This window comes from Priapulus caudatus, unplaced genomic scaffold (assembly GCF_000485595.1).
Source record: "Priapulus caudatus unplaced genomic scaffold, Priapulus_caudatus-5.0.1 Scaffold1267, whole genome shotgun sequence".
Classification (NCBI taxonomy): Eukaryota; Metazoa; Priapulida; class Priapulimorpha; order Priapulimorphida; family Priapulidae; genus Priapulus; species Priapulus caudatus.
The window spans coordinates 394-18,223 of record NW_014578328.1 but is presented as its reverse complement, the minus strand read 5'-3'; the positions used below and the strand labels follow the sequence as shown (position 1 = coordinate 18,223).

At 47.1% G+C, this 17,830-nt stretch overlaps 1 long non-coding RNA gene across 1 annotated transcript in view; it reads right to left on the bottom strand.

Moving 5' to 3' along the window:
* The window catches only part of LOC106816040, a 28,928-nt gene extending 12,981 nt beyond the window's left edge, over positions 1-15,947 (bottom strand). The window contains exon 1 of the long non-coding RNA XR_001394827.1: positions 15,876-15,947. This is a non-coding gene — a long non-coding RNA (uncharacterized LOC106816040). The remainder of the gene's footprint in view (positions 1-15,875) is intronic.
* Between the last annotated feature and the right edge of the window lie 1,883 nt (positions 15,948-17,830).

The following is a 17,830-nucleotide window of genomic DNA, read 5'->3' as shown; positions in this document are numbered from 1 at the left end:
TTATGTTCTCTTGCTGATATCATTCATATGGTCACGTGCGATGATTATGTACGTACGGTATGATCTATATTATGTACTCTTGATGATATCATTCATATGGTCACGTGCGATGATTATGTACGTACGGTATGATCTATATTATGTACTCTTGATGATATCATTCATATGGTCACGTGCGATGATTATGTACGTACGGTATGATCTATATTATGTACTCTTGCTGATATCATTCATATGGTCACGTGCGATGATTATGTACGTACGGTATGATCTATATTATGTACTCTTGCTGATATCATTCATATGGTCACGTGCGATGATTATGTACGTACGGTATGATCTATATTATGTACTCTTGCTGATATCATTCACATGGTCACGTGCGATGTCTGTCTACATAGACAGTAGTGACAATATATGAAAATCTAAGATCTCCACAACTTGCGAGATATTTCAAGTACACTTGGCATTTATCTGCATTAATTGTGATATAACTTTATTGTGCGAAGACGCTTATAGAGTTGGTACGTGTAGACTTTATGGGGCGCGGATTGGTATAATGCATAAGCATATAAGCTTCGAATTCGGTTGTTCCACTTCCTCGATATGAACCTAGCAGAAATATAGCCAGTTGTAGTTCGACCAGAACATCGATCTATTCTATTTCTCACATACACAGATATGTCAAGTCATAGCGTGAAGCGAGTTAGGGGACGGCGCTATAGACGGAACAACACCAACACCCAGCTTGAGATTCGAGATATATGCCCTTTATTGCGATCAATGAGAACGTTGTTACATCCCGGTAATATCCTGTGAAATACATAATTTCAACATGGATAATACTGTCAAATAAAATATATAACAAAAGTAAAAGTATCACGCGATTGTTCATACATACTTATGGCAACAGCACTTATACATATAAGGCTAGATCAGCAGTAAAGATGTCTCTTATAATACTTCAAGATGTCAAGAGGCAAGCTTAATCAATGACAACTTTAACTCAGCTTAAAGTTACACCTGAGTTATCCAAGTTTTTATCCAGGAAATGTATTCCTATGTTTCTTCATAACAAACACTAACAATAAATGGTGAAAAATTACTAATCATTCAATTACTGACAATATCTATAATTATTAATTACTAATGGTATCAATTAAATAAAATTACAGAGGAGGTGTAGGTATCATACATAACAGTGTTAACATGGTTCTCACCCCCAGCAATAGTACTGTAACGTTTTGCGTCTCCCGGCGACACCCGATGGCGCCACCGGTCAATACTTAGTGACTAGCACACAATCTTAGGTATTTCACTCACCTGTTGTGCACGGAGGCGTTGAATTGGTCGTATCGTCGCCACCCGGACCCCGCTAGCCACTCGAGCGCTTCAGTGCTACTGCGCTCCTGCAATAACCCGTTCCGCCATGTTCCGGTTCCGGTGCGTCGTAGTTAGTCAACAGTGCGGGACGAGTAACGACAAGCAAACACACAACGGAGCAACTCCCACCCCTGCCCGCTGGCCTCGCGTTACGTTGAATAACAAGTGTATACCCAGGGTAAACACAGAGGTTAAACAAATAGAATGAACTATGAACGCAGCCGGGCAAATGGCTACAGTACAGTTAAGTAACCGGCGGCCTCCCCTCCCGTGCAGCCGCGCACAAAATAGACTAACTTCCTTGCTATTCGTGTAGAGCCGATACTTCTAACTGTATTATTTACTCACCCACAATGACAAGGCAATACGGGGTTCTACACACCGAACGGCCACTCTAGGCAGAACTCAGTGGCGCTCTCTCTCTCTCTCGCTACAACTCTATATCTCTCTGTCTCTCTCTACTAAACTCTCTGTCTTTCTGTGCTAGTACAACTTCTTCCGTGTACGCCTCCCGCCAACTACCAAGAACTACACGACGATTTCCCGCTTATAACCTGCGGACCAACTGTTTCGCCGTGCTCTGCCGCTAGAGGGGGAACTACTGCACCCAACATGGCGGCCCTCTTTGTTGATGTTTCAACAATCGGTAAGCAAAACCAAGACAAAACAGGACACAAGGACAGAACAATTAGACAATTACAAACATTCACCTTCTCCCCATCTCCCGGTTCCCAGGGGGCTACCTACCCCCCCCGCTCTGGGAACCCGAGGGCCCGGTGCCACCGCTACACTCTTCCCCCTTTAAGATCGACCGTCAGGTCGATCCCGAAGGCCTTTCCAGCGGTGCACCAGAGCCCTGAACAACCGCAGCTACCCTACTGCTGAGGTGGCTCGTCCCCGGGGCGCCACAAGGATAGGACAATCTCCGTCCTCCTCCCGAGCTCTGCCAGAACCGCACACTCTACCTGGCGCGCGATGCGCAGGTGGGTGCGACTCCAGGCAAAGGCCTGGTGCAGCCCATCTCCCGTCGGTGCCCATCCGGTAGACCCGACCTAGACGATGATCCGCCGCCAGGTGGTGTGACAGGCGGTAGAGCACCGCGCCTGGGTAGGCTTTGTCACACCCCTGGACCGGGCACTGCGCGACCAGGCACTCCCGCCGATGATGCTCGGCGTGGTGATCGACCACGTGTCAGGTCGGCACCCCGCACCGGACACACCAGTGCCATGCCTCGTTCCGCAGGGAGGTCACAGGTTCGCGACGACCCCCGAAACGGGCGTACAGAAGGCCCGCCCCCTCAGGATTTGCACCCTGGTGGGGGAGCGCCTCTGCACGTGCGGCGGCGCCTCTCTCGCCGGGGCACGGGGGGGGGGGTTGTGAACCCTTTCACACTCGCGCCCGCACCTTCCTGCCCCGCCCCCCATCCACCGGGCGGGCCCGACTCCCTCTTGCCGGGGACCAGGGTGGGGTGGCTCCCGCAGGCCGTTCCGAACCCCTGGTGCAGGGCACTGCTCCTTCACGATTGGAGTTGCACTCCCCAGACGAGTGGTCTCGACAACCGCGGCGCGCTCTCTCCGGGAGGTCGACCTGGTCGGAGTTTACAAACCACACCCTCGACCATCACGTGATGCGGATTCCGAAGCTATCAAGGATAACTCCGGAATCCGTCTCAAACTCCGACACTAATAGGAAACAAACCCCAAATTCGTTCCGACAAAGGTAATAATTCTGAATGTCCGTGGGTGAGTAGCGCGGTACCAGCCGGCTAGAGAACACACGTGACACAACTACCTCGGGTGCTCCCTAACAGATGCCCGAATCAGTGCGGTGCAACATTCCACGGACCAGAGGGGGTTGTCGCTTCGCCGACCAACACGGGTCCGTAGCAGTATGGAACCCGCACCCCGTCCTTACCCCGCAATATGGCCGGCCCCGTGGCCCCCTATATCTGCGTTAGCCACGGGTCAGAAACTCCGAGAGCCCCTACAAGTCCGCCCGAATCAAGTTACTGGCGAGAGACTGTTATCCTGGCCCCCGACGGAGCTCCGGATGCCCAGCGGCGCGCACGACCATAGCGAAAAACCTTGCGTCTGAGAACCAGTCCAGTCACAGCTTACACCGCTACCAAGCGCTCAAGCAAGGTGAGGTAGTATTATCAGAAACCACCTTGGAAGAGGAGAACTCACCGGATATATCGGCATTACAAGGCCTGACCCGCTGACCAAAATGCCGCAACCCGGGCGGAACAGACAGCATAGCCTCCCGAATTACTATGGCGAGCACTGAAACACTCGGTCTGACAATAACCCAGAGAATAATCTACCGAGGACAGTCGTGACGTACACGACATCCAGGGTTATCTTACCGCACCAAGAATTACCATGGCACGATAACATTATCGGGGAACTACAGACTGCATGGAATCGTTACCCACCATGGCAAGAGAATAGACTGCCGCTACACGAATTAGCTACCATTATATGGCTTGCTCCCCACGAACCAACAGTCACCCCTCGGTCTGACAACCACTTACTACGGGGACGCATACCCGTAGTGACACGGAGCTTTTACTAATCTCTTACCCGGTGCACGAGGCACTGGGTTAGAGAACACAAAACCACCCAAACGGTCCCTCGCTTGCCCGGTTGGCTTAACAGGAACATCCCCAGAACCAATCTGAGGGCCAACCACCTGCCCCAATTTCACCGCTTGTGTCTTAAGGCTAGAACGAGAAAATTCTGAGCCATTAAACTCGTCCGACCCTGTGTCATCCTTCACCTGGGAATCCGTGCCGAGCGGATCAAACGCGTTATGACTCGCCACGTTTCCCGGACCACCAGACCTATCAACCACCTCTGCGTCTACACCCTCAGCCCCATCTCCCAACCAGGAGACTGGCGAACTCACACCTTCGTAGACTTTCAGGTTATCTACGGCCACCGCCTTAACCACACTATCAGGGGAAGCCTGAATCCACCGAACGTTACCATTCCCACGCAACACCAAGAAAGGGCCCCGCCACGAAAGTTCGCAGGAGGGTAGAAATACCACACCTACTCCCGGGAGCCAACGTAGAAGTATGAACTTTACGATCGTAACCCCTTTTCTGACGCTCCGCCGCCCGACCCACTCCACAAATTCTACAGGACAAATCTCATCAGCCGAACATGGAGAAGGATCGAACATCAAATCCACGGGCATTCCCACCTCCCGACCAAACATCATAAGGTTAGGGCTTACCCCGATACTCTCTTGCGTCGTACCACAGTACGCCGCCATTACCTACGGCAAAAGCGTATGCCAAGCATCTCACCGCTCATTTACAACCTTACTCAACATATCCTGCTAAGTACGATTAAACCTCACAACCAAACCATCTGACTGAGGATGATACGGCGTTGTACGAGTCTTCTCTATGCCCAACAACGAACAGACCCCGGCAAAGAGATTCGACTCAAAATTTCTACCTTGGTCAGAGTGCAGCTGCCCCGGCACTCCAAACCGAAGGAAAATCTCGGTCACCAGACAATCAGCCGTCGTCTGGGCAGTCAAATTCGGCAAAGCAAATGCCTCCGTCCACTTAGTGAAATAATCGCAAGCTACAACGATATATTTCATACCATTCGACGTCTCAGGAAGTGGACCCATAAAGTCAACGGCCACTCTCTCCCACGGTGCCACTGCGATCTGCTGACAGAGGGGAGCATTCCTACGATGCCCCGGCCGCGAGTATTTTTTTCCCAGTCGACATAACATAGCGAAGAATTTAGCGCCTTCTGATTGGCTGCTTCGATTTGCTTTGCCTTTGACAAGAGAACAAACGCCCATTTGTAACATAGCGAAGAATTGCAATTATTTTGCAATAATAACCCTAACCCTAACCCTAACCCTAACCCTAACCCTAACCCTAACCCTAATCCTAACCCTAACCCTAACCCTAACCCTAATTAAATTTAATTAACACTAATAAATGAAATTAAATTATTTAAAAAAAAATTTTCATTAAAATATTTAATTGTTGTAAATCAATCATGCAAATATTTCCGTTAATTAGAAAACAATAGTTAAATGGATAAAGATAGAAAAATACAGAAAACAAAAAAATAATTAAAAACCAAACGGGATTCGAACCACCGCCCTTTCAGACATAACGCCGGTGTCCTATCCACCACGCCACAAAGACTTTATAAGAAATAGCACATGACATATGCTAAATAAGCAAACACATGTGTTTTTGAACCAATCAGGAGGCAGGATGAACCAATCAGAACCAATCAGAAGGCGCTAAATTCTTCGCTATGTTATGTCGACTGGGAAAAAAATATAAGCGCCCCGGCCTCCTCCTGCTACACAAATCACATCTACGAACCCACCTAAAAACATTCCCCCGCATACCTGGCCAAGTAAACCGCTGCCGGATACTAGCCAAACTCTTCGTGAAGCCAAAATGCCCACCAACCCGACCGCCATGCAAAATTTCAAATAACTCCCAACGCATAACTGCCGCGACCACCATACACAAGACTGAAAAGCTCGGCTGACAGTCTAAAACCTACCGAAGGTACAGAACCCCCTCATGTACCTCCAGCTCGTCCCAGAGTCCCAATACGCTTTGCCCTCTAGGAACGAAGACGACAAATCCGCGACAGCCGGACGAACCCCGCCCGCTGCCACCCCCTTTAAAACAGCAGCAATGGCCGCATCTGCTAGCTGCTACTCACGAATCTGCTGAGTAGACCACCGTGACAAAACATCATCTAACTCCGCTTCCGACTTATCCGGCGAATCAGTAAGATCATGCTCTCCCACTAAGCAATCAGGCCTCACTACCCCCGACCCCAGGGATACCCCATCTACCGATAGATTGACAACCAGGCTTGTATTAACCGCCCGCCCTGAGACCACTGACGGGGAATCACGACAGACCCTACCACCCACTGGGCACACCCTAGAAAAACGACAATCGGGGCAATCATCCCTCTTACACTTTCTACACCCAGGCTGACGCGACAAGCCATCCGCATTGCCATGTAGCTTACCCACCTCGCCACTATCCCATCAGGCTCCTTGAAATTCAACAACCAGGTCAAGGAAGCATGATCGGTCCTGCACAAAAATGGCTGACCATACAGATAATGTCGGAATTGCTTCACGAAAGTTACAACAGCAAGTAACTCCCGATTGGTCGTACAATATCGTCTCTGAGCCACAGAGAAGCCCTTACTACCATAAGCAATTACCCTCTCTACCCCACTCTTTATCTGCGACAGGACACCACCCATACCAGTCGCACTCGCATCCGTATCTAAGATAAACTCAACCCCCGCACGCGGGTATGCCAACACCGACGCCGACGTGAGCAATACCTTCAAACTACTAAACACCTCCTCACAAGACCCACCCCACTGGAAAGGTACGCTCTTCTTCGTCAGCTGCACTAGAGGATCCGCCAGGGCTGCAAACCCAGGGATAAATCGCCTATAGTAATTAGCAAACTCTAGGAAGCTCCGTACATCACCAACGCTGCCAGGCCGACCCCAAGACCGGACCGCCTCAAGCTTCGCAGGGTCACAACGAATTCCATCACCGGATACGACGTGACCAAGGAAGGCAGCGCTCCTCTGAAAGAGCGTACATTTCGTGGGCTTCAATTTCATGCCGGCATCTGCAATACAACAAAATACATCACGGAGGTTACCAAGAGCTACATCAAAGGTTTTACCAAAAATGATTATATCGTCTAGGTATACAAGACACTCCGTCCACAGTAAGCCCCGCAGCACACATTTCATCCATCTCTAAAAGGTCGCAGGAGCATCACACAAACCGAAAGCCATGACGGAAAAGTGGAATGACCTCTCCTAGTCCCAAACGCAGTCTTCGCCGAATCCTCCGGATCCATCTCCACCTGACAATAACCCGAGGTTAAGTCTAAAGTAGAAAACCAACTGGCACCGTCTAACGAATCCAGCGTGTCATCAATTCTGGGCAGTGGATAGGCATCCTTACGAGTAACGTCATTAAGCCTTTGATAATCAATACAGAACCGCGTCGACCCATCCTTCTTGGTGACCAACACCACCGGGGACGCCCACGGACTGCTGCTGGGCCGGACTGTGCCGGACGCCAACATCTTATCTACCTCCACATTCATTATCACCTGCCTAGCCAGGGGACACCTACGTGGAGCCTGCTTAATGGAACGATGAGCCCCAGTATCAATCTTATGCTTGACTAACCCTGTATGCCCAAGCTGTTTACCCGGAGCCGTAAACAAACTCGAATATTCTCGTAGGAGAGCCGTAACATCACGTCTCTCACGACGAGACAAACCCGAGTCCATCAACTCCATCATTACCCGTATATGAGAAGGTAGACATAGTCAACCGAGGAACGCGAGGTATCGCCCAACTCACCCGTACCCAAACGCCGCACCACCCGTACCACATCGAGGTAAGCTAGCTCCTCCCCAGCCTCAAACACAACCTCGTTCTCACTTACATTTATAACTGACAGGGACACATGACCACCGCACATGTCCACCAGACAGCGCGCCATCAGAATACCGTTATCGCCCACAGCACTCCTAAAACATTCCAATGGCTCTACCACCACAAGACAATCCTTCCCCAACGGGACAACTGCCTTACCCATAATGATACATCTATGCCCAGCAGGGATCGATACGCGATCCACCGCCTTAATAGCACAAGGAACTAAACCCGGGCTCTCCTGCATAACATGCAATGTATCACCAACAGTCAAATAACCTCTCCGAGCATTAATCAAGCAATCGTAACCTCTCAAGAAATCCATTCCTAGCAAGCCTCTTCGAAGGCTGCTCTCAGTCACAACTAGCTCATGCTCAAACACCTGATCCCCGAGGCACAACTCCGCCCACATACCATGCTAAGCCTGCAGAGATCTACCTTGCACATCGACCATCGCCACCTCCACGGCATGAAGAATTGGCTTCGATGCTGGAAGATTAGGTGACACAATCAAGAAGCGACAACTCCGCCCCCATATCAACCACAAACTGCACACGCTGACCACACAACAGTATCTCTATCCGCCATGCTGGGCGAGGACTCACCGGACCTCTTACGAGTGCATCAACCGAGGCTGGCAGATGCTGTGAATCACCAACACGCATTACCGCGCCCCACTACGACCGCGATCCGGATTGCCCCTGCCTAAACCGCGATAAGTCTGCTGACCTCGAGATCCGGGGCCTTCCCGGAAATCCCCACAAGCCCGCTGGGGACAAAACCGCGCAATATGGCCCCGCCTAGCACAACCCCAACACTAAAAGTTACCAGCCTGCCGAGCCGGAACCTGCGAGCGCGGATAACTAGGACAGACCTGCTGCGAATCAGTACGCCACTGCCAGTCACTCTCCTGCCCACACATCATATCGCGTACCATACGAGCACCTTCGACACAATCTAGCCACGCCCGACCCAGCGAGACCTACCCCTGACCCAGAAACCGAATCAGAGGCTCGAGATACAACACTAGCTGGCCGCACGGCTGGCTTGCGAAACGGAACAGCAAATTCACCCATTTCTGTCTCGTATTCGTCTGCCAACACCGCTGACCCCTCAACAGTCAAATCATTACGAGACATGACATAAGTCTTCAAGGCAGGGAACGAATGCATTACTTCCAGCAATCGACACCGCGCCTGTTCGCTAGCCTGCTCTGACGAGAGGAAAGGTTGAGCCCTAACTGTCAACCTCTTAACCTCACGCGCATACTTCTGCCAACTCTGGCCTGGCTGGCGAACGTAGTCACGGAGAGCCGCGCGGCGCTCCAGTGCACTACCTAAAGGCTGAAACCGTGCAGTCCAAGCCCGACGAATCATGAGTTCGTCAACGCCGTCATCACAGTCTTTCAAAATGGCGGACGCTGGCCACTCAAGGACCCCTACCAACCGCATCAACCTCTCCTCACTGCTCCAACCATTGAGTCTGCATATCAGATCAAATTGGCGGAGTAAGCCCTCCAAAGAAACACCATCTTTCCCCGTGAAAGACTTAGAGGGAACCCCTCAGATTCCCTCACGAAAGGGGACGCGAAATTCACTCCCTCCCCCCTCTCACAGAGCTAGTCAGCAGACCACCCCTCCGGGAAGTAAACTTTGGGCCACCCTCCTGATGCCCGAACCCCGCCATCTCGCCTGCACGCCCCCTGCTAGCAGAAAACTGATTCTCATTGCCCCAGTCAGAAGCCCGCATGGCGCGTGGAGCAGGGGTAACCATAGCCCGAGCCACCGACGACGACCAATCAGCGTGTGCCACTGCTCCTTCGTCAAGATCTATGAACCACAAAACCGCATCACGACTACGTGGGGGAGTCCTCACCAATTCCCGCACTTTACGTGGAGTAGGGGTCACTGGCGGAGTCAAACTAATCTCCGCCGGGCCACCACCCCGTGTCTGCACACCTACGCCTAGCTGTCGCCTCCCACGCACACCCTTAGGCGGCATCGTATATCGTATGCCAACCCCCCGGCAAACGTTGACTAACCGCCTACACCAACCAACTACACTACGCAACTAGACCACCACCTAACCAGCAACCCACAGCACCCCAATGCAACCCCCGTTACAAAGAGTTAAACTGGCACGCACCAGTGTAGCGTTTCGCGTCTTCCGGCAACACCCAATGGCGCCACCGGTAAATACTTAGTGACTAGCACACAACCTTAGGTATTTCACTCACCTGTTGTGCCCGTAGGCGTTGAACTGGCCGTATCGTCCCCACCCGGACCCCGCTAGCCACTCGAGCGCTTCAGTATTACTGCACTCCTGCAATAATCCGTTTTGCCGTGTTCCGGTTCCGGTGCGTCGTAGATATTCAACAGTGCGGCACAAGTAACGACACACACACACACAACGGAGCAACTCCCACCCGTGCCCGCTGGCCTCGCGTTACGTTGAATAACAAGTGTATACCCAGGGTAAACACAGAGGTTAAGCAAATAGAATGGACTATGAACGCAGCCGGGCAAAATGGCTACAGTACAGTTAAGTAACCGGCGGCCTCCCCTCCCGTGCAGCCGCGCACGAAATAGACTAACTTCCCTGTTATTCGTGTAGAGCCGATACTTCTAACTCTAGTACTGTATTATTTACTCACCCTACAATGACAGGACAATACGGGGTTCTACTCACCGAACGGCCGCTCTAGGCAGAACGCAGTGGCGCGCTCTCTCTCTCTCTCTCTCTACAACTCTATCTTTCTCTCTCTCTCCTAAACTCTCTGTCTCTCTGTGCTAGTACAACCTCTCCCGTGTACGCCTCCCGCCAACTACCAAGAACTACACAACGATTTCCCGCCTATAACCTGCGGGCCAACTGTTTCGCCGTGCTCTACCGCTAGAGGGGGAACTACTGCACCCAGCATGGCGGCTCTCTTTGTTAATGTTTCAACAATCGGTAAGCAAACCCAAGACAAAACAAGACACAAGGACAGAACAATTCGACAATTACAAACATTCATCTTCTCCCCATCTCCCGGTTCCCAGGGGGCTACCCCCACCGCTCTCGGTAACCACTACAAACGTACCATGCAAATTTAAAGACGCTTACAAAGAGCGCATCGCAACGCACATGTTACGTCATGCTAAGTCACTCATCAGTACAAGAAATCTACAAATCAATACAATAATCATTAACTTTTACAAAATGAATCGTTACAGACTTGCATTAACTACTCATAGTACGGATGACAACTTTCCAGAGAGATACTCACAGTTTACAAGTGTTGTTAACAATATTTTTTTAACAGTTTGAAGTGAATAATGACCTTTTGGTGATAGCAATATATGCCGCAAGGGTGCATCGTTTGGGTCACACCTCCAGGTCTATAATGACGTCACGCAACGTCACCAATCAGGCCAGGCGAGGCGCCGCTTACATTATGGCTACCACTAATACGTGCAATGCAAAGGCTATTGCACATCGCATAGCGTAACATTATTGTTATTGTTATTATATTTGGCAAAATCAAGTATACAAGAGGAGTGTAACAAACTAACAAAGTAAAGAAATTGCAACCACTTGAATGCCAGGGCCTGGACCCGAAGAAGTTAACTGAATAACTGTGGCTAAAAGCCGTCCCAATATTCCAGGATGGCAACAAATCAACAAGTATAACAGTGGATAGGGAAAGAGAGAAGGGTTAATCATTATGTGTCAACTAATGTACATCGCCTTGGAGATGGGCTCTATCGACCTCAACATGTGCTCCATATAAGCATTGATGTTACATATTTATTTCTGACTCATGTTAATCATTATGTGTCAGTCTATGTACATCGCCTTAGAGATGTGCTCCATCGACCTCAACATGTGCTCCATAAATTACACTTGCTAATATATGTATATTTTCTCAATTATATTGGCGTCATATGTGTAAATTTCATCTGTGATCGCACCAAAATAACTCCTCAGAGAAAGCATTGATGTTACATATTTATTTCTGACTCATGTTAATCATTATGTGTCAGTATGTGTACATCGCCTTGGAGATGTGCTCCATCGACCTCAACATGTGCTCCATAAATTACACTTGATAATATATGTATATTTTCTCAATTATATTCGCGTCATGTGTATAAATTTCATCTGTAATCGCACCAAAATAACTCCTCAGAGAAAGCATTGATGTTACATATTTATTTCTGACTCATGTTAATCATTATGTGTTAGTATGTGTACATCGCCTTGGAGATGTGCTCCATCGACCTCAACATGTGCTCCATAAATTACACTTGATATATGTATATTTTCTCAATTATATTCGCGTCAGTTCTTTTTTACTTTACAAACACGATTTAGAGTCTGCAGTTGGTAGACAAATGCATTGGTAACAACCATTTATTAAAAAAATTTCAACGCAATTCAAGGAAAGGAAATTGAAAAAAATTGATATTGTAAGTGCAATTTTGTGAATTCTAGGGTAATTTTTTTTTTTTGATTTCAGAGGTTTAATAACACGCAGCCCCCCCCCCAGACACAACCAGTGGCGGATCCAGAAGTAAATTCTAGGGGGGTGCGAATAATGCGAGCTCAAAGGCACGAAGCGCCCGGGGGGGTTGGAGGGGGTGTCCCCCTCCCACTGTGTGGAATTGTTAAAAAGTTGCAATCTAAAAGCAATCAATTTTGGACATTTTATCATGGAATATCAGAATTTTTCCTCCTTCAGGGGGACTCTCCTTTCTGTTTAGGGGGGAGGGGCGGGGTCCGGGGGACCTCGTCCACGGAAATTTTGTTGAAAGTAACACCTCTTCGATGCAATTTCCTGCACTATGAGGCAGCACTATTAAACAATCTTCATCACAATAACATCACTGTTGAGTTGAGTATTTTTTACCTTTGGGGACACCAAAGACTAAAATACTTACTACCAAATCTGTGCTATGTACATGTTCTCACTGGGGTTACCAGTGCAGATCGACTTACCTATGCTGAAATACCTTTGCCCTGAAAATTCTAGCCTTCTAGGAGGCGACCGCCCCGTGCTACCGACCCCCCGTTGACAACTACAGCACTGGAATCATCTCCCTCTGAAATTTTGATAAAACATATATTTTACTGAGAACGTTAAAACTGCAAAAAATATGAGAAAAACAACCAGATTTGAACCAAAAAGTACATATTTTCACCCCTTGTACAAAATCGGGAATATACTTTCGCTCAGGTCTCAGCACCCCTTTCCCCCAAAAAAAGTAAGATGAAATTGAATTTTTCTATTTTTCTTCCTGAAAGTAGGGGGGATGAAAGCCACCCCACCTCAATAAGTGTGGGGTGATATACCCCCATCCCCTCGCTATCTACGCCCCTGTCAGATAAACTCAAATTTGACTTTTGATATGCATACAAATATTCATAATCATAATCTTTGTTAGCATGCAGTACTCTATCGGAAATTTTTTTAAAGTGGGGGTGCTCAATTTGTTACGCTCGACAGTGGCCAATGCAGGATTTTAAGGAGGGTGGTAAGAAATAGGCGGGGGTATGCGGGTCCTCCCCCCGAAAATTTTGAATCCTCCATTTTCCTCCTGGAAGTAAGAGGGGATGATTGTACACGCCATCCCCCCACGTCAATAAGTAGGGGGGGATGCATCCCCCCCGCTATCTACGCCCCTGCTGTAGCGTATACATTGTTTGTAAGTTTGATTGAAATTAAACATGGTTTATATTACAGTAATGTAGCATAGCAGTGTGCATAATTTTACATTACAGGACATCACTCCTGATTCTCTCCCCAACTTATCTTATTCTTATCGTCCCTCTTCCTAAAAAAACGACTACTATCTCAGTATCTCTACTCAACCCTTCATCCCATCCTTTACATCCCTTGACATTTCACCCGCTCACCCTATACATCTCCATATCCCTTAGTTGAACGTTGAAATCGGCAATCATATATATGAGATGCTAGCAAAACCAGCGAATGTACTGCCACATACTACATCTATATATCATGTGAAAGATACTTCAGTGTATGTAACTACTGCTCCATTATTAGGACCCATCGCAGCATAAACAAAATTCCTTTGCCTATAATTTATAGACGAATATTGTATTTTGATACCCAAAAAGAACAAATTAGAACAACAACATATTTGAAACAATAATTGACTGTTTATGTGTAGGAAATGTACAATTACAACCCTGGCAATCACAAAATCTTCTCAATTTTAGAGACTGCAATATCTTGTAATATTTAACTTGCTAGCAAATTTTTCGTGTGCTCCTTTGACACCTGCGTTGATAATTTTATGTGGACAAAATCATTTCGTGGGTTCTGGGGACTTGTCTAAACGCATATAATGCAGTGAGCTGCGAAACAGCAACTGCATCGGGGCCTCATTGAGATGGCGCCCAACTGACAAAGAAAGACGCGAATACAATAACAGACTGGCATGGCGTGATGTGTGCTCCTCTCTGGTAGGTTAATGCACTGCCTATTGTGTACAGGGAAGCAAATCGTTTGTATCGAAAATATTCGCTGATTTCTAGATGAGATCACAAATTCAGATGTTATTATTTGTCTCTTTTTTAATTATTTCCTAATAATGCGCAATATGATTGTGTCTTCATGTTAGTTAGGGTTATCGTTATCAGTGCTCGAAATAAGAAAAAAAATGTGGTTGTCCGTCCGCAACAATTTCTGGTTGTTTCAAAAAATATCCCCAAATCTCCTATTTTCAATCACATAATAATATGATCAAAAAACACTCAAAAACAGTGGCGTAGCCAGGATTTTTTAACAAGGGGGCCAAAAACAGCAAACTGCGCAAAATAATGGATGACTTGATATTTTACTGGCTCCTCCGCCCTCCTCTCCACACCCTACGGCTCCTCTACCTCTCAGCTCTGCAATCTTTGTTTTGATCGGCGCATGACGAAAAGGCGACATTTTTGTTCATTGTTCTCTGCTCCCAAGATATGTAATTTTCAGTGGCGGTCTAGGATTCCAAGGAGGGGAGGTGAAAAAAAGTGGGGGGGTATGGGGGTCTTCCAATTTTGGAAACTTGCTGGTTTGCTGGTTCCAAATCGAGTTCACCTCTTATAAATCAGAAAACCCGACATATACCAGTGTTGGAAATAGCAGCTGGTCCCATATTTTTATATTATTCACGATTTAATTCACGATTAAGATTTCTTGATGAGCTAGAAACACTCGGATTTGAAGTATGAAACTGAACATTATAGTGGCCAAGCTAGCCTACACCAGTTGGTTGGGATTGATTGTCAGTTCAGATGCAAAATATTGAAAGCAAAAGGTTATACACCATAGATTAATTGGGTACTATACAACTATAACACTCGTATATAAGATCGATAAGCCGAGTCGATTTAGAGTTAGTGTTAGGGTTAGGTTAGGGTTAGGGTTTCTTGGTTGTCCACCGGACAATGTCTCAGACTGGTTGTCTCGGGCAACCGGACAACGCTTATTTCGAGCACTGAGAATACTCATAAGCCTATTTACCAGCTGATAGAACTGAACGCTCATCATGACATCATAGTACCGTCCAACGATTGGTACTTTTATAAATTATGTGTGAATCATTATCATCGTAGAGCACAACCTACATCAAACTATTACGTATCCAGATGTGTATGTGTAAATTAATATTACAACGAAGAAAATTACATCTAAAAAGATATGATGTTGTTCGGGTTTCTTCTCCCGTCCTTTTGATGCGATTTATGGATCGTATGGCCTCCGCAACTATGTTGCTTTGGTTTTTGTAACAGGGCTTCATCCGGCAAAGCTACTAGCTGGCTTTTATGTGAGTAAGGGACAATGTCTTTACGACAGCGCTCTTAACTAATTCCTACAGCATGTGTCGACTTAAACAAATCTGAATTAAGTGCCATGCTGAAAAGCACAGCAGCAGTGACCATCGGGATTCGAACTATAGACCTACCGTATATAACCGAGAAGACAAAATATACGACAAGGTGTATTACCTACTGGGCCAGCTGGAGCCATGGCCATTTCCTTGAGTGTCCTTCTTCGAGCAACATGCCCGATTCCTGACCTCGCTTCTTGGGCATAGTTTCGCGTTCGCAATACGTTTGAGATGGTACCAGATTGGCCGAGTCTAGAAGTTCCTGCTGAGTGATACGCGGTAGCGACACCACCAGCGCACTCACAGGAATTTGACACAATCTTGTCGCAAACATAGTGTGTGTATACTGATGCCCGTACAGATGGATGTATCAACCACTTTTGCTATCTGAAAACAGGTACGTATATTATAATCAGTTATATAGTAACTGTTAATTCCAAAATCTAATTTCCAGTAATTTAGCCTAGCGCACTCCTTTATTTTTATTCACGCACACAAACGAACGAGTGCACACATGCACACATATATAGGTAAATGTAAATGCCACTTCCATATTACACCTATTTACACCGCATTTCTTGCAGAAATTGAAGGGCTTTCCTTGTAGAGTACAGGCTTCTCCAAGAGCACTTATAGCTTGGCGGCCCGCCAGGCTATCGTCGAGCCCCGCCACTCCAAATATCATGGCTGCCATGCTGGTGTATACACAAGAAGTTCAAACAATTAATACACGTTGTTTAAATCGGAATAAACTGAAGTGATATGCAGAAAGCCTACTAGTTTACCTTGTGTTTCAATTCTCGGGAGGGAATAAACGAAGCTGTGAATAATTCGAACGTCTTTGATTTCTCTATTAACACGAGGTATAGACTGTATTACCTGCCCCTACTTCGACAACGCTACGGGCGTGTTTTTAACTCATCTTATTTTTAATCTATTATTATTTTGGATTTTCCGATGGCTTTGCCCATGCAAAACAAACATTTTCACCCCACATGCAGTGCTTCAAATTTACACACAGAGTGTCCCAGATTGCATCTCAGAGCTTCTACAATTCAAAAATTTTCCGGGAGAGCATGCCCCCGGACCCCCCTACCACGCAAACCGCTTTCGGCGATTTGCAACTAGCACCGTAAATGCTATGATGAAAAAGCTTGGAGAACCCTGGAGTAAAATAGTTGGGTCATAATGTGTTAACTCCATATTTTTACGCAAGGCCACCTATATATACACCTTCACACCTATAAACAAATTAGATAGAGATTTAATTTAGCCATCGTTCCTTGTTGTGGCCACGTGGTCATTTTTTTATCCTAGTTTAGCACCCAAGATAATGGAATAGTTTAGCACATGTGAGTTAAATTATTATATATACCCGGACCGATTACCGTGGTCCCAAACTAGTTCGATTAGGTAGACTTTGTGCAGGATCTAACACACTGTCACTACCCTATAAATACATGATGTAGATGTGTAAATGATTTAGAGAATGACATTTATTGGGTACGACCGCACGTACATATCTTTCAAGCTGCTATCAACTCGTTACCGGTTAAGATAAGCCACTGTGAACAGCACTTATTCCGTAATAATAGTTCCGCATTACTATAATAGTAAGTAATAATAGTTATTGTATTTGCGGTTAGTTGACATTGCAATAGTCCTAGAAGTTAGAACTATAGCCCTTCGCCCCGCCTCAGGAATTAAGGGCCTAGAGCTAGCATTGCCATTGCCTTGGGCCTGGCCATTGGCATTGCCATGGCATTACTACTACTAGACGTGATGCGGCCATGATGCCGAGGCGCGCCGAGGATTGACACTTTGTGTCTTTCAATCACAGTCTACGCCGCACCTCTCTATTATAACTTCTAGGTATAATACCATTAAAGCACCAAATCGCCGATCTCAGGAACTAGGGCATTCTGCTATGTTAGAACGGTTTCCTACGATAGAGTTTGGCACAAAAACCAAAATAACACGCTGTTTAGCGCACTGCGCTACGTCCTTCTGTTGCATTTTCGCATCTCCGTAATCAGAATAAGCCCCGCCTTCTTCGTTGATGGGCATGAATGG